We start from the raw sequence: 15,533 nt of genomic DNA on the forward strand, positions 1-15,533 counted from the left end.
GGGAAGAGCTCAGCAAACCCAGCTGAAAGAGGGTGATGAAGTCAGACTGGGTGCTGGCTGGGTGCCTAATTCCAGAGATTTACCCTCTTCCAGATGCTAGAAGCGTCTTCGCCCCATTTTCTTACTGCATTTTCCAGACCTTGTAGTTACAATACATTCTCTTGTAAAACAAACACAGACATGACCCCATCTTTGTCAACACAACCCCATCTTTGTGCACAAAATGGCGCTCTACAGCCTACTGGTTACCTGGCTGTAGAAAGCTCTGGGTGTGCAGCAGTACCATGTGACCTCAGTCCTGTGCCAACAGGCCAAGGTGGCGATGAGCCACTTTGAGCCCAAGTACATCCACTATGACCTGCTAGAGAACATTAACATTGTTCGCAAACAATTTAACTGGCCTCTGACCCTCTCGGAGAAGATCATGTATGGACACCTGGATGACCCTGCCAGCCAGGAAATCGAGTGGGGCAAGACGTACCTGCAGCAGCGGTCAGACAGTGTGGCCATGCAGGATGCAACGGCCCAGATGGCCATGCTGCAGTTCATCAGCAGCAGGCTCCCAAGGTGACTGTGCCGTCCACCATCCACTGTGACCATCTGATTGAGGCCCAGCTCAGGAGTGAGAAAGACCTGCACCGGCCCAAGGACATCAACCACAAAGTTTATAATTTCCTGGCAACTGGAAGTGTCAAATATGGCATGGGCTTCTGGAAGCCTGGATCTGGAATCATTCACCAGATTATTCTGGAAAACCGTGAATACCCTGGGGTTCTTCTGATTGACACTGACTCCCACACCCCCAATGGTGGCAGCCTGCGGGGCATCTGCATTGGAGTTGGGGGTGCTGAGCTGTGGATATCATGACTGGGATCCCCTGGGAGCTGAAGTGACCCAAGGTGATTGGCGTGAAGCTGATGGGCTCCCTCTCCGGTTGGACCTCACCCAAAGATGTGATCCTGAAGGTGGCAGGCATCCTCACAGTGAAAGGTGGCACAGGTGCAATCATGGAATACCACAGGCCTGGTGTAGACTCCATCTCCTGCACTGGCATGGCGACAGTCTGCAACATGGGTGCAGAAATTGGGGCCACCACTTCCGTGTTCTCTCACAACCTCAGGATGAAGAAGTACCTGAGCAAGACCTGCTGGGCATACATTGCCAATCTAGCTGATGAATTCAAGGATCACTTGGTGCCTGACCCTGGCTGCCATTATGACCAACTAATTGAAGTTAACCTCAGTGAACTGAAGCTGCACATCAATGGGCCCTTCACCCCTGACCTGGCTCACCCGGTGGTAGAAGTTGGCAAGGTGGCAAAGAAGGAAGAATGGCCTCTGGACATCTGAGTGGGTCTGATTGGCAGCTGCACCAACTTAAGCTATGAAGATATGGGGCGCTTAGCAGCTGTGGCCAAGCAGGCACTGGCCCATGGCCTCAAGTGCAAGTCCCAGTTCACTATCACTCCATGCTCTGAGCACATCCGTGTCTCCACTGAGCGGGATGGCTATGGACAGACCTTGAGGGATGTGGGCAGCATCGTCCTGGCCAATGCTTGTGGCCCTTGCATTGGCCAGTCGGACAGAAAGGACATCAAGAAGTGGGAGAAGAACATAATTGTCACCTCGTACAACAGGAACTTCACGGGCCACGACGACATGAACCCCGAGACCCATGCCTTCATCACATCCCCAGAGACTGTCACAGCCCTGGCCAGTGTGGGAACCCTCAAGTTCAACCCAGAGACCGACTACCTGACAGGCAAGGATGGCAAGAAGTTCAAGCTGAAGGCTCCGGATGCAGATGAGCTTCCCCGAGCGGAGCTTGGCTCAGGGCAGGACACCTACCAGCACCCCCGCACGGGATACCACTGACCACATCTCGGCTGCTGGCCCCTGGCTCAAATTCCGTGGGCACTTGGACAACATCTACAACAACTTGCTCAGTGCTGCCATCAACATTGAAAACAGCAAGGCCCACTCTGTGCACGTTGCCGTCACCCATGAGTTTGGCCCCTTCCCTGACACTGCCCGCTACTACAAGAAACATGGCATCAGTTTGGTGGTGAATAGGGATGAGAACTATGGCGAGGGCTCAAGCTGGGAGCAGGCCGCGCTGGAGCCTCGCCACCTCAGGGGGCTGGGCCATCATCACCAAGAGCTTTGCCAGGATCCACGAGACCAACCTGAGGAGGCAAGGCCTGCTGCCCCTGACCTTCGCTGACCCAGCTGACAACAAGATTAACCTGGTGGACAAGCTGACCATTCAGAGCCTGAAGGACTTGCCCCTAACAAGCCCCTGAAGTACATCATCAAGCACCCCAGGTGATCGTCCTCCTGAACCACACCTTCAACCAACGAGACGGAGCCATTGAGTGGTTCAGCGCCGGCAGTGCCCTCAACAGAATGAAGGAGCTGTAGCAGTGAGGGCGGCGTCTCCCCCGCACCCCCCCTCCCTCCCTCCCTCCTCCCCCAGCGCTGGCGTCATGTTCAAGTTCAGCTCCACATGCACCATAAGGGGATCCGATCCATCCAGCCATGGCTTCTTATTCCAAGATGTCGTAACCAAACGTGCTTCCTGCTCCCTGCTGAGCCCAGGAGTGACTGTGGTTGGGAGGCGGCGGGGGGGTGGGGGGTTGGTTCTTAAAATAACTTTTTAGCCCCTGCCTTCCTATTTTTAGTTTTCAGATTTTAAGCAGCTCCATGCAATTGCCATGTAATTGTATTTATTTTTGATGACAAGACTCCCATCTAGTTAGGAAAAAAAAAAAAAAATACGGCGGCTCACGCCTGTAATCCCAGCACTTCGGCAGATGGGCGGATCACCTCAGGTGGCGAGTTCCAAACCAGCCTGGCCAACATGGTGAAACCCCGTCTCTACTAACAATACAAAAATTAGCCGGGTGTGTGGCACGCACTTGTAATCCCAGCTACTCAGGAGGCTGAGGCACAAGAATTCCTTGAACCCGGGAGGAGGAGGTTGCAGCGAGCCTAGAGTATGCCACTTCACTCCAGCCTGGGCAAGAAGAGTGAGACTCTGTCTCAAAAAAAAAAAAAAATCAAATACAATAAAACAAAACAAAGTAAAACAAAACTAACAACAGTGACAATAATATTAACCTTTAGTTTCCTGTAAAACTTGGTTCTTGCTACATGCCTGCACTTTCCTGCCTTCAACATCCTAGTTCGGCTTATCTTGAGTGATTCTATTCTCTCTGTCTTCCAGAATTCATGCCTGGGCACAAAAATTGCCTGTTCCAAAGAGGTAATTAAAGCAGGATGAGCCTGATTTCCTGAAGAGGGGAGTGCCAGACAACCTGGCTGTGAACTCAACCCAGCATTCAAGTAATCCCTGAATTTGTTTGGCAAAAAGCAAACCAGGAGTTACCCAAGATAAGAAATTAGGTGATTTTTTTTTTTTTTTTTTTTTTTTTTTTTTGCTTGTTTGCTGGCTGGCTGGCTTGCTTTTTTGTCTATGTGAGAGAAGTTACTGAAATATTTTTATCTTGCTTTCTAAATAATCAATCTTGCCCCAGCAGAAAACAAAACAAAACAAGTCTGTGCTATGTTCTGCACTGGGATGTTTCAAAGAACAGGTCATGGCTGGGAGCCTTGGGAAACTATTGTGAGTGCAGCTGGCGTGAGGCGGTAAAGGCTAGAGTTTAGAAAAAGTGAGCTTTTGTGGAGAAAGTAAAGCAAAATATCTCATGGTTTTAACCTTTGTATTTTCAAACTCATTTCTGCCCTTACTCCCCAAAGTTTTGGAATCTTAGGAACACGAGTCCAATGACTTCTAAAGCCAAATATGCAAGGTTAAGCAAACTTTGCAGGTTACCTGCACCACCCTCCACAAAACTCTCCTCACTTCGGACAGCAGCCACAGGTTCTAGCGCTCCCAGGTCCCACCCCCTTCCGACCAGCTGGCTGCAAACTCAGAGGCTCCCACTACCTCTTCAGATGTAATGTCACTAGAATAACTCATAGAACTCAGGAAAGTGCTGTACTTATTATTACAATGCTCCTTTAGCCGAAAGATACAAATCAAAACCAGCCAAAGGGAGAAGCACAGGGTGAGGTCTAGGAAAGTTCCCCACTTGAAGCTTCTGTCATCCCCAGAGATGTAACCTTCTCACTACAGTGTGGAAAACTGCCAACCAGGGGAACTCACTGGAACTGATTTTTTTTAATGGACATGTAATAATTGTACATATTTATGGGGTGCACAGTGATGTTGTCATACAAAAGATTCATAACAATCAGATCAAGATTGGCATATCCATCATCTCAAACATTTATCTAAGGGGAATACTATGGAGGTTCCACAAAAAACTACAAATAGAACTACCATATGACCCAGCAATCCCACTACTGGGTATTTATTCAAAGGACAGGAAATAAGTATATCAAAGAGACATCTGTTCCCCCATGTTTATTGCAGCTTTATTCACAATAGCCAAAGTGTCCAACCTTGGTGTCCAGCAATGGAGGAATGGATAAAGACAATAGAATACTATCAGCCAGAGCAGGCACAGTGGCTCACGCCTGTAATCCCAGCACTTTGGGAGGCCAAGACGGGGGGATCACAAGGTTAGGAGTTCCAGACCAGCCTGGCCAACATGGTGAAACCCGTCTCTACTAAGAATACAAAAATTAGCCGGTTGTGGTGGTGGGCGCCTGGAGTCCCAGCTACTCAGGAGGCTGAGGCAGGAGAATCGCTTGAACCTGGGAGGCGGAGGTTGCAGTGAGCTGAGATCGTGCCACTGTACTCCAGCCTGGGCAACAGAGCGAGACTCCATCTGGGGAAAAAAGAAAAAAAAGAATACTCTCAGCCATAAAAAAGACTGAAATCCTGTCACTCACTGCAACATGGATGGAGCTGAAGGACATTATGTTAAGAGACATAAGACAGGAACAGGACCTCTTAGCAAAAAGTATCAGATGTAGTCTGAAGGGCCCACCATGAATAACAGACACTGCTATCACTGGGGAAGTTTCAAGGGCCTAGAGGTTACCTCCCAGGTACGGTGAGATAAAGGCCAGCCAGATTCTTTTTCATACAATGAGGAAATGCGAACTGAGACTTGATGACCTGATGGATCTCACCATTCTACCTCTTTTCAGCCCTCATTTCTTTTGACAGAACTATCTTACCTGATTAAGGGGCTGTCAGTCCAGCATAGGGTTCTGAGTGTCCAAACACCGGGGTCTCCTCTTAAATCCCCCATCTCACTGTGTAATCTTAGAAAAGTCCCTTAATTTGTTGAGCTTGAGTGTCCCCAGTTGTAAGCGAAAGTGTTAGACTATAATCCACGAGCTACATCAAACTGATGGTTCTATGGCTAAGCCACTAAAACTCTCTGAGACTAAATTTCCTCATCTTTAAAATAAAGAGACTAGATTAGATGATTTCCTGGGCTAAAAATCCATGATTTTAGTACCTTACAACCTTTGCAAAGTGTAAGAAAAAGATGCATCAGCACTATTTCACATGGCAATTCTATTTTCTAGTTTATTGTCCTCTCCTCTCCCTGAAATAAGAGAGTGACTGCCTAATGTGTTATCAGGTGCCCCTCACACAGATGGATGGTAAAGATTTTCCCCTTTGTTTCTGGGGAAATAAAAGAAACAGAAAGTGGGAGACAGGAATAAATTTTAAAGGCTGGGTAAGGGACCAGCCAAGAAGGCATAGCTGAAAGAATTTTTGTCCCTTAGCAAATATTATTTTTGCATTAACTACGTGTTGCAAAAAGTAAAGAACATTATATATAGGAAAAAGACCTCAATTCCAAAATGTGGGCATTTTCAAATTGTTAGGCAAATGTGCTTTCCTGATGGCCCATGAACATTCTGTATTTAAAATAAAAGTAAATAAAAGCTATATGTTAATGCTGCTGATGTCTCCCAGAGCAAAACCAAGAAATGACCCTTTGCTGGGCTCCAAATGCCCCTTAGTTCATGTCTTTGTCATTGATCTTCACAATAAGACTATTAAGTTACTAGTGTGTCTGGCCCGCTGAATCAATAGCTCACAAATTTTTGGATCATACACTCTCAAAAAGGGTTAAAAATGCATGCCCTCAATACCCCCAAAATGTATGACATTCATTTTTAAATTATGCCCGCATCTTACTTTATTTAAATGTGTCTATTCAAATAGGCTTTATTACTTTTGGAAATCATGGTTTATAAAAATATGATAGAACAATTTGAAGATCTGGCTCAAAATTCAGTTTATTTTGATATTTGGTTTTAATGGTCACTGTATGACCTGCATATCCTGCATTAATAAACACCATTAATGGTCACCAAAATTATAAGAATAAATAATACAGGGGTCCAAATAGAAGAATCATGTCATTTGCAAAGCTTACTCAATCTTGATAATCATTTTTCAGTTACGCAAAAGTTTTAGTTCAAATTCTTGTTAGTATATTTTTATATTCCCCAAGGTCTATTACTTTTTTTTGTAAATAAAATGAGAGGTGCAGCATTGTTAAATATATATTATTTATATTTAATAGGCTTTAATTAGACTTTAATTTTAATAGACTTTTAATTTTTAGAGCAGTTTTAGGTTCACAGCAAAATTGAGCAGAAAGTAAAGGGAGTTCCCATGTACCCGCTTCTGCTACACAGCCTCCCCCACTTATCAGCATAAATGTACCACAGTGGAAGATTTATTACATCACTGAACCTATATGGACACATTATCACCCAAAGTCCACAGTTTACATGAGGTCCACTCTTGATGTCACACATTCTGTAGGTTTTGCCAAGTATATAATGACATGCATCCACCATTATTGTATCATACAGAATAGTTCCACTACTCTAAAATTCCTTTAGGCTCAGCTTATTCACCTACCCCTCCCCACAACTCCTGGTAACCACTGATCTTTTTACTGACTCCATTGTTTTGCCTTTCCCAGAGTGTCATCTTGTTGTGAGGTAGGAAGGGGAACTCAACTCTGGAGGTGGGCTTAGACATCGGACCAAATTAAGGACTAGCTAAAACAGGTCTGAGCAGAAGCACCTCCCCATAACATATGCTCACCAGTGTGCCATGTCAGTTTACCATTGCCATGGCAACACCCAGAAGTTACTGCCCCCTTTCCATGGCAACAACCAGTCAACCCAGAAGTTACCACCCTCATTTTGTAGATTTCTGCATAAACTACCATTAATTTGCATATAATTAAAAGTGGGGTTAAATATTAGTGCAAACCTGCCTCTGAGCTGCTACCCTGGACACCACTGCCTATGGGGTAACCCTGCTCCACAAGGAGCAGTACTTCTGCCATGTCAATAAAAGTTGTTATTTAATACCACCCAGCCCACCCTTGAAGTCTTTTCTGGGTGAAGCCAAAAACCTTCCCTGGCTAAGACTTAATACTGGGGCTTGCTTGTCCTGCGTCAGTTGGACTCATGCAGTATGTAACCTTTTCTGATTGATTTCTTCTACTCACATGCATTTGAGTTTCCTCCATGTCTTTTCATACAGTGTTGAATAACCATAGTTATTCATTGTATGGATATACCACAGTTTATCCATTCACCTACTGATGGACATATTGGTTTATTCTAAGTCTTGGCAATTACGTATAAAGAAGGTAGAAACATCCATGTGAAGGATTCGTGTGAACTAAGTATTTAATTCATTTGCATAAGTATCAAGGAAGTACGTTGCTGGATCATATATAAGATTTTTGTAAGAAACTGCCAAACTGTCTTCCAAAGTAGCTGTACCACTTTCATTCCTACTAGCAGTGAATAAGAGGTAATAATTATTTGTTTTAATCACTTATTCATTTTAGGAGGTTTTTTTTCCTATGTAAACAATGATATCATCTGCGAACAAAAATGGTTTTATTTCTTCCTGTTCTATATAATAAGAAAATAATGAATGTGTAAAAGAATATACAAAGGGAGCTATAAAGTAAAAAGTAAATGTTTTCCTCCCATATCTCACAACAACCAACAATGAATGTTTTAATTGCCTCTTCTTTTAGGCATTTTATATATATATAGGCTTACATATGGGTATGTATTTTTAAAATTTTACACAGAATCTGATATATGTACTCTACAACTTGTATTTTCCCCTATTTATTCATATTAGGCTACAGATGTCTACATCACTAGTTTTCTAGCTTCATAGAAATCCTTCGTGTGGCTATACCACAAGATATTTAACTAGTATCCTATTGGTAGACACTTGTTTCCAGTTTTTCAGTGTTGCAAACAATACTACAGTGAATATCTCTGTTCACGTATTGTGTGCCCTTATACAATAATATTTATAGTATAAAATGCCTGGGAGAGGCTGGGCACAGTGGCTCATGCCTGTAATCCCAGCACTTTGGGAGGCCAAGGTGGGTGGGTCACAAGGTCAAGAGTTCAAGACTAGCCTGGTCAATATGGTGAGGCTGAGGCAGAAGAATCACTTAAACCCAAGAGGCAGAGGTGGGAGTGAGCCAAGATTGCACCATTGCACTCCAGCCTGGGCGACAGAGTGAGACTCTGCCTAAAAAACAAAAAACAAAATCAAACAAACAAAAAATTCCTGCGAGAAGAACTGCTAGGCATAAAAAAGCCATATTTAAGCTTTGATTGAAATTTCCGATTTCAGCTTTGACATGTAAAGAGCTTGGAAATCATTTGTCTTGTTCTTCAATAAAAAGCTGGAAAAATTAAAAATTAATAACTTTTCTTGGACTTATGAGAGAACTAATATGACAGGGCAAATCACCACCCCAAAATTAGTGGTGATAGACATTATCCAGAGAGACGCAGCCCAGATAGAAGCTGTGAGCGCCATAAACAGGAACACTCAAGAGGAAGTTTTGATGAATTTCTGGAAGCCAAATATGGGATAATGTGAAAACAAAAACTTCCTGAAGGCTGTGGTTTTGATGGGGTAGTCCCCATTTTTTTTTTTTTTTTTGAGACGGAGTCTCGCTCTCCCCCAGGCTGGAGTGCAGTGGCGCAATCTCGGCTCACTGCAAGCTCCGCCTCCGGGTTCACGCCATTCTCCTGCCTCAGCTTCTCCGAGTAGCTGGGACTACAGGCGCCCGCCACCGCGCCCGGCTAATTTTTTGTATTTTTAGTAGAGACGGGGTTTCACCGTGGTCTCGATCTCCTGACCTCGTGATCCACCTGCCTCAGCCTCCCAAAGTGCTGGGATTACAAGCGTGAGCCACCACACCCGGCCGTCCCCACACTTTTGTGTACTTTAACTACGTGAAGTCTACCGGGACCTAAGTGTTTCTTTTTGAGATGGAGTTTTGCTCTTGTTGCTTAGAGCAGAGTGCGGTGGCCCGATCTTGGCTCACCACAATCTCTGCCTCCCAGGTTCAATCAATTCTCCTGCCTCAGCCTCCCCAGTAGCTGGGATTCCAGGCATGCGCCACCACGCCTGGCTAATTTTTTATTTTTAGTAGAGATGGGGTTTCTCAATGTTGGTCAGGCTGGTCTTGAACTCTTAACCTCAGGTGATCCGCCTGCCTTGGCCTCCCAAACTGCTGGGATTACAGGCATGAGCCACCACACCTGGTCCAGACTACAGTGTTTCTCGCAGGGGGAAGAAAAGATACTCGATGTGAAATACAGTCAGACAGTCTTCCCTAGGAAGTTCCTAATTTCCCGGGGTAAGTCTTTGCAAATTAATGGTAGTTTATGCAGAAATCTACAAAATGAGGGTGGTAACTTCTGGGTTGACCAGTTGTTGCCATGGAAAGGGGGCAGTAACTTCTGGGTGTTGCCATGGCAATGGTAAACTGACATGGCACACTGGTGAGCATGTGTTATGGGGAGGTGCTTCTGCTCAGACCTGTATTAGCTAGTCCTCATGCAAGTTATCCTAGATAGGGAAGGACTCTTCCTACTGCAGCTCCATCTAGTCCTCCTTTCTCCACTAAGGGGAAAATGTATATTATAAGGAGGATTCAGGCCTCCAGTAAATAGACTGAAAACACTGTAGTCGGGGAGTGGAGTAGGGGGAAAGGGAAATGTTATACAATTGGAGAAACACGTGTGAGGATCACAGCCTGGAAACATCAGCCCACTAAAAGACTGATCTAAATTGGAAGACTGTAGAATTCATTCCTCCCCAACACCTTGACAACACTGCCACAGGATTTCAATAAAATAACAGTACATTATACCTAAAAGAGACAGGAGACACAGGCTCTCTCTGAGTAGGAGTGCTTAGTGGAATTTCAAAATAAAGAGGAAAGACAAAAACAAGGACAGAGGAATGTAAAGCCTCTGACACCTATAACTGAGTAATTTTTAAATGAAGCCCATTTTTAGCCAGATGTATACACATCTTTACACTAGAGAACTATTTACCTCTAATTCTTATTACCTGATAGATACAAAATGTCTTGGTTTCAATAAAAAATTATAAGGCGGCCAGGTGCAGTGGCTCACGCTTGTAATCACAGCACTTTGGGAGGCTGAGGCAGGCAGATCACCTGAGGTCAGGAGATCAAGACCAGCCTGGCTAACATGGTGAAACCCCATCTCTACTAAAAATACAAAAGTAGCCAGGCGTGGTGACGCGCGCTTGTAATCCCAGCTGTTTGGGAGGCCGAGGCAGGAGAATCACTCAATTCTGGGAGGTGGAGGTTGCAGTGAGCCAAGATCATGCCATTGCACTTCAGCCTGGATGATGGAGTGAGACTCCGTTTCAAAAAAAAAAAAAAAAAATATATATATATATATATATATATATGCAGACACACACATACACGTGTGTATATATGTATGTGTATATATATGTGTGTATACATGTATGTGTGTATATATGTGTGTGTGTATATATGTGTGTGTGTATATATATATGTGTGTGTGTGTGTGTGTGTGTGTGTGTGTCATGCCAGAAAACAAGAAAAACAACCCAGTCTGAAAATACCAAGCATTCATCAGAACTTGATTCATTCATGACAGAGATGCAGGAATCATCAGACTGAACATTTAAAATAACTATGATTGATATGTTAAGGGCTCTAACGGAAAAAGTAGGCAACAAGAAACAACAGAAGGTGATATTAGCAGAGAGATGGAAATTCTAAGTAAAGATCAAAATAAAATGCTGGAAACCAGCAACATTGTAACAGAAATGAAAGATGTCTTTGAATACCTCATTAGTAGAGTAGACATGGACATGGAAAATATTAGTGAGCTTGAACACGGGTCCATAAAAACTTTCCACACTGAAATGCAAATGGGAAGATAATGAAGAAAACAAAGCAGAACATGACATTTGAGAATTCTGGGAGGGTTTCAAAAACTATAATGAATGCATATACCAAAAGGGAACAGAAAATGGAACAGAATATTTGAAGTAATAATGGCTGAGAATTTTCCAGAATTAATGACAGACACCAAATTACAGATCATAGATCCAGGAAGTTTAGAGAACTCCAAGCAGAAAAAAAAAAAAATACACACACACACACACACATATAAAAACTACTGTGGTCTTCATGGGGTAGTCCCCACGCTTTTGTGGACTTTAACTACATGAAGTCTGCCAGGACAACAATGTTTCTTGCAGGGGGAAGAAAAGATAATCACTGTGAAATACAGGCAGATCTTCTTCCCTAGATTCTTCCATATATATGTGTGGAAGAATATTTTAAAATACACACTTATATATTTTATATATTAATATAACTATATAATATATATTTATATATTATATTAATATAAATACATAATATATAACTATATAATATATATTTATATATTATATTAATATAAATATATAATATATAAATATATATAAAATACATTATGTATAATATATATTATTTTGTATATATATATATAAAAATACTGCACTTAGGCATATCATTCTATCTGCAGAAAACATAAAGACAAAGAGAACACTTTGAAAAAAGCCAGAGAGAAAAAGAAACTTCACCCCTAGAAGAAAAAGGATAAGAAGTACAGCAGGTGTTTAATTAGGAATGTGCAACCAAGAAGACAGTGAAGTGAAATACTTAAAGCATTGAAAGAAAAAGCAACACTAACATTAATCTAGAGACCCGGCTCACGCAACTCTGCCTCGGTTCACCCACTCTCTGCCTTACTTCCGAAATACTGGGACTACAGGACCCACCACCACCTGGCTAAAGATGGGGTTTCACTGTGTTAGCCAGGATGGTCTCGATCTCCTGACTTTGTGATCCACCCACCTCGGCCTCCCAAAGTGCTGGGATTACAGGCGTGAGCCACTGTGCCCAGCTACATTAATCTAGAATTCTATATCCAGCAAAATTACCCTTCAAAAGTGAAGGAGAAATAGAAGCTTTTTCATACAAATGGAAGCTAAAGAAATATATTACTGCTACATCTGCCCTTCAAGTTAAAAGTAGGAAACTATATAGGACAGAAACATGGATAAATATAAAGAAGATTGAGAAAGAATAAATGAATTAAAATGAAATCTTTTATTTTCTTTATTCTTAACTGATCTAAAAGATAACTGTTTGTGGCCAGGCATGGTGGCTTATGCCTGTAATCCTAGCACTTAGGGAGGCCACGGTGGGCAGATCACCTGAGGTTAGGAGCTCGAGACCAGCCTGGCCAACATGCAGAAAGGCAGAGATTTGATCCAGCGGTGAGTTGCAGTGAGACCATGAGCCAGCCTGGGTGTGTGAGATCCATTTAAAAAAAAAAAAAAAAAAAAGAAAAGGTAATTGTTGGTTTAAAGCAATGAGAGTAATAAGAAATTGGGCCAGTATAGTATATAGATAAGTGAAGTAAATAACAGTAATGCCATAAATGATGGTAGGAAGTAATTGGGAATGCTGTTTTGAAGTGCCTATGGTACATGTTCAATGGCATAGAGTTATTTGAAAGAAAACTTAGTTAAGTTTAAAATGAACATTGTAATCTCTGGGGCTATCACAATTTTTTAAATAAGCATAATTAATATGCTAATAGAAGATATAAATTATTTCTATTAATTTATATGCTAATCGAAACAGAAAATGAAATTATATAAAATGCTCATTTAAAACCAGAGAAGGTAGAGAAAGGGGAGAAAGAAAGAAGAAAAATGCAACAAACAAGAGCTATAGATATAACAGATATTAATCCAACCATATACATAAGCACTTTTAATACTAATGCCCTAAATATACCATATAGAAGACAAAGATTGTCAGAGAGGATAGAAAAAAACATGTATATACTGTGCCTTGGCATAACATTACATGGCATGTAGGACCTAACTACACGTTGTCTACAAGCAATCCACTTTAAATATAATGACTCAGCTTGATGAAGAGTAGAGGGATAAAGAAAGATACAGAATGCTAACACTAATTTTTAAAAGTTGGATCAGTTAGATTAATTTTGGACAAAGCCAGCTTCAGACAAGGAAGATTATTATGGATAAAGAGAGGTATTACATAATGATAAAGGAGCCAATTCCTCAAGAATATATAACCACCCTTAATGTGTATCGACTTACCAATAGAGCATCAAAATATATGAAGCAAAATCTAATAGAGTTGAAAGAAACATAGACAAGTCTGCTTTTATACTAGAGACTTCAGCACCTCTCCATGAGGAATTAATAGACCAACAGACCAAGCAGGCATAAAATCCATGAAATGTTCTGTCAGCCCACCCCAACAGCTGGAGTTACCCCAAAAGCAGCAGCAGCAGCAGATTCTTGCTGGAGACTGCCACAAGAACCCAAACCATCCTGAGATGGGGCCAGTTGAGGTCTCAGAGAGAGAAGGACTAAATGCCAGGGTGATGATCAGTCTAAAGCATATAGTAAGGGGACCTACATGGGGTGGAGACTGCAACATGTCCTTTGGATGGACAGCAAGAATAGAGATGTTCTACTGAGGTGTCTCTGCAGTGAGAGGGTCAGATTATGGAATTTATGTGTGGGTGTAAAGAATTTGGCTAAAGGCCAGGTCTAGTTTCTACATGTTTAGCAACATTTTTTATATTTCCATGTTTCAGGCAACAACTTAAGTTTATCAGTGCCTGTGAATGTTCAAAACCCCATCTTGGGTTCTTTTGTTATTTTGAGACAGGGTCTCCCTCTGTCACCCAAGCTAGAGTGCAGTAGCGCAATCCCTGCTCACTGCAGCCTAGACCCCCTGGGCTTAAGCGATCCACCCCCCTTAGCCTCCTGAGTAGCTAGGAGTACAGGTGCACACCAGCACGCACAGCTAATTTTTGTATTTTTTGTGGACACAAGCTTTCACCATGTTGCTGGACTCGAACTCCTGGGCTCAAGCGATTCATCCGCTTCGGCATCCCAAAGTGCTGGGATTACAGGTGTGAGCTACCAGTGCCTGGCCCCCTGCTTGGGTTCTAACCTGCAAGGGAAAACATGCAGCTGGCCAGGTCAACACAGCAGTCAAGGACTGTTGTTTCTAGGTCAGGACACAGAATAAAAAAGTAGGGAGAGGGAGGAAACTGGGGGACCCTACAAGGTATAATTGAATAATATTATCAATCAATTTAATTTAATTGCAATTTATAGGATACTCCACTCCAAAACAGCTGAATGCACATTCTTTTTTATTGCACATGGAACTTTAACCAAGATAGAACACATTCTATCTAGGTCATAGAACACATCTCAAGAAATTTAAAAGCATAGAAAGTATGCCACATATGTTCTTACACCACAATGGAATTAAACTAGAAATTAAACTAGAAAATCTCCAAGTATTTGGATTTTACACAACATACTTCTAAATAACTGATGAGTTAAAAAAGGAAGTCTCAAAGTAAATTTAAAACATTTTGAAATGAATGAAAATTAAAATGCAACTGATCAAAATTTGTGGGATGCCTCAAAAGCAGTTCTTGGTGGGACATTTATAGCATTACATGCATATATTAGAAGAAAATCACAAACTAATATACTAATTTCCAACTTGGAAAACAAGAGAAAGAAGACCAACAGCCTAAAGCAAGCAGAAAAAAAAGTAGAGCAAAAATCGATGTCATGGAAAATAGGAAAATAATAGAGAAACTCAACAAAACCCAATATTTGTTTTTTATTTAAAAATCAGTAACACAAAGGCCAGATGCAGTGGCTCACACTTGTAATCCCAACACTTTGGGAGCCCAAGGCTGGAGGATCACTTGAAGCCAGGAGTTCAAGACCAGTCTAGGCAACATAGTGAGATCTCATCTCTACCAATAATTAAAAAAAAAAATTAGCTGGGCATGACGGCATGTGCCTGTAGTCCCAGCTACACAGGAGGCTGAGGTGGAAGACTGGTTTAGCCCAGGAGTTTGAAGCTGAAGTGGGTTATAATCACACCACTGCACTCCAACCTGGGTGACAGAGGGAGAACCTATCTCTAAAAAGAATAATAAAATTAAAAAAAATAAATCTTTAAGGAATTTCCATACTGTTTTCTATAGTGGTTGTACTAGTTTACATTCTCACCAACAGTATAAAAGTGTTCCCTTTTCACCACATCTGTGCCAATATCTGTTATTTGATTTTTAAATTATGGCCATTCTTGCAAGAGCAAGGTG

At 42.1% G+C, this 15,533-nt stretch overlaps 1 pseudogene; it reads left to right on the plus strand.

Moving 5' to 3' along the window:
* Positions 1–223: 223 nt before the first annotated feature.
* Positions 224–2,420, plus strand: LOC116458788 (aconitate hydratase, mitochondrial-like; annotated as a pseudogene).
* The last annotated feature ends 13,113 nt before the right edge of the window (positions 2,421–15,533 follow it).

The sequence above is a fragment of the Hylobates moloch genome, unplaced genomic scaffold (genome assembly GCF_009828535.3).
Source record: "Hylobates moloch isolate HMO894 unplaced genomic scaffold, HMol_V3 SCAFFOLD_19, whole genome shotgun sequence".
Lineage (NCBI taxonomy): Eukaryota > Metazoa > Chordata > Mammalia > Primates > Hylobatidae > Hylobates > Hylobates moloch.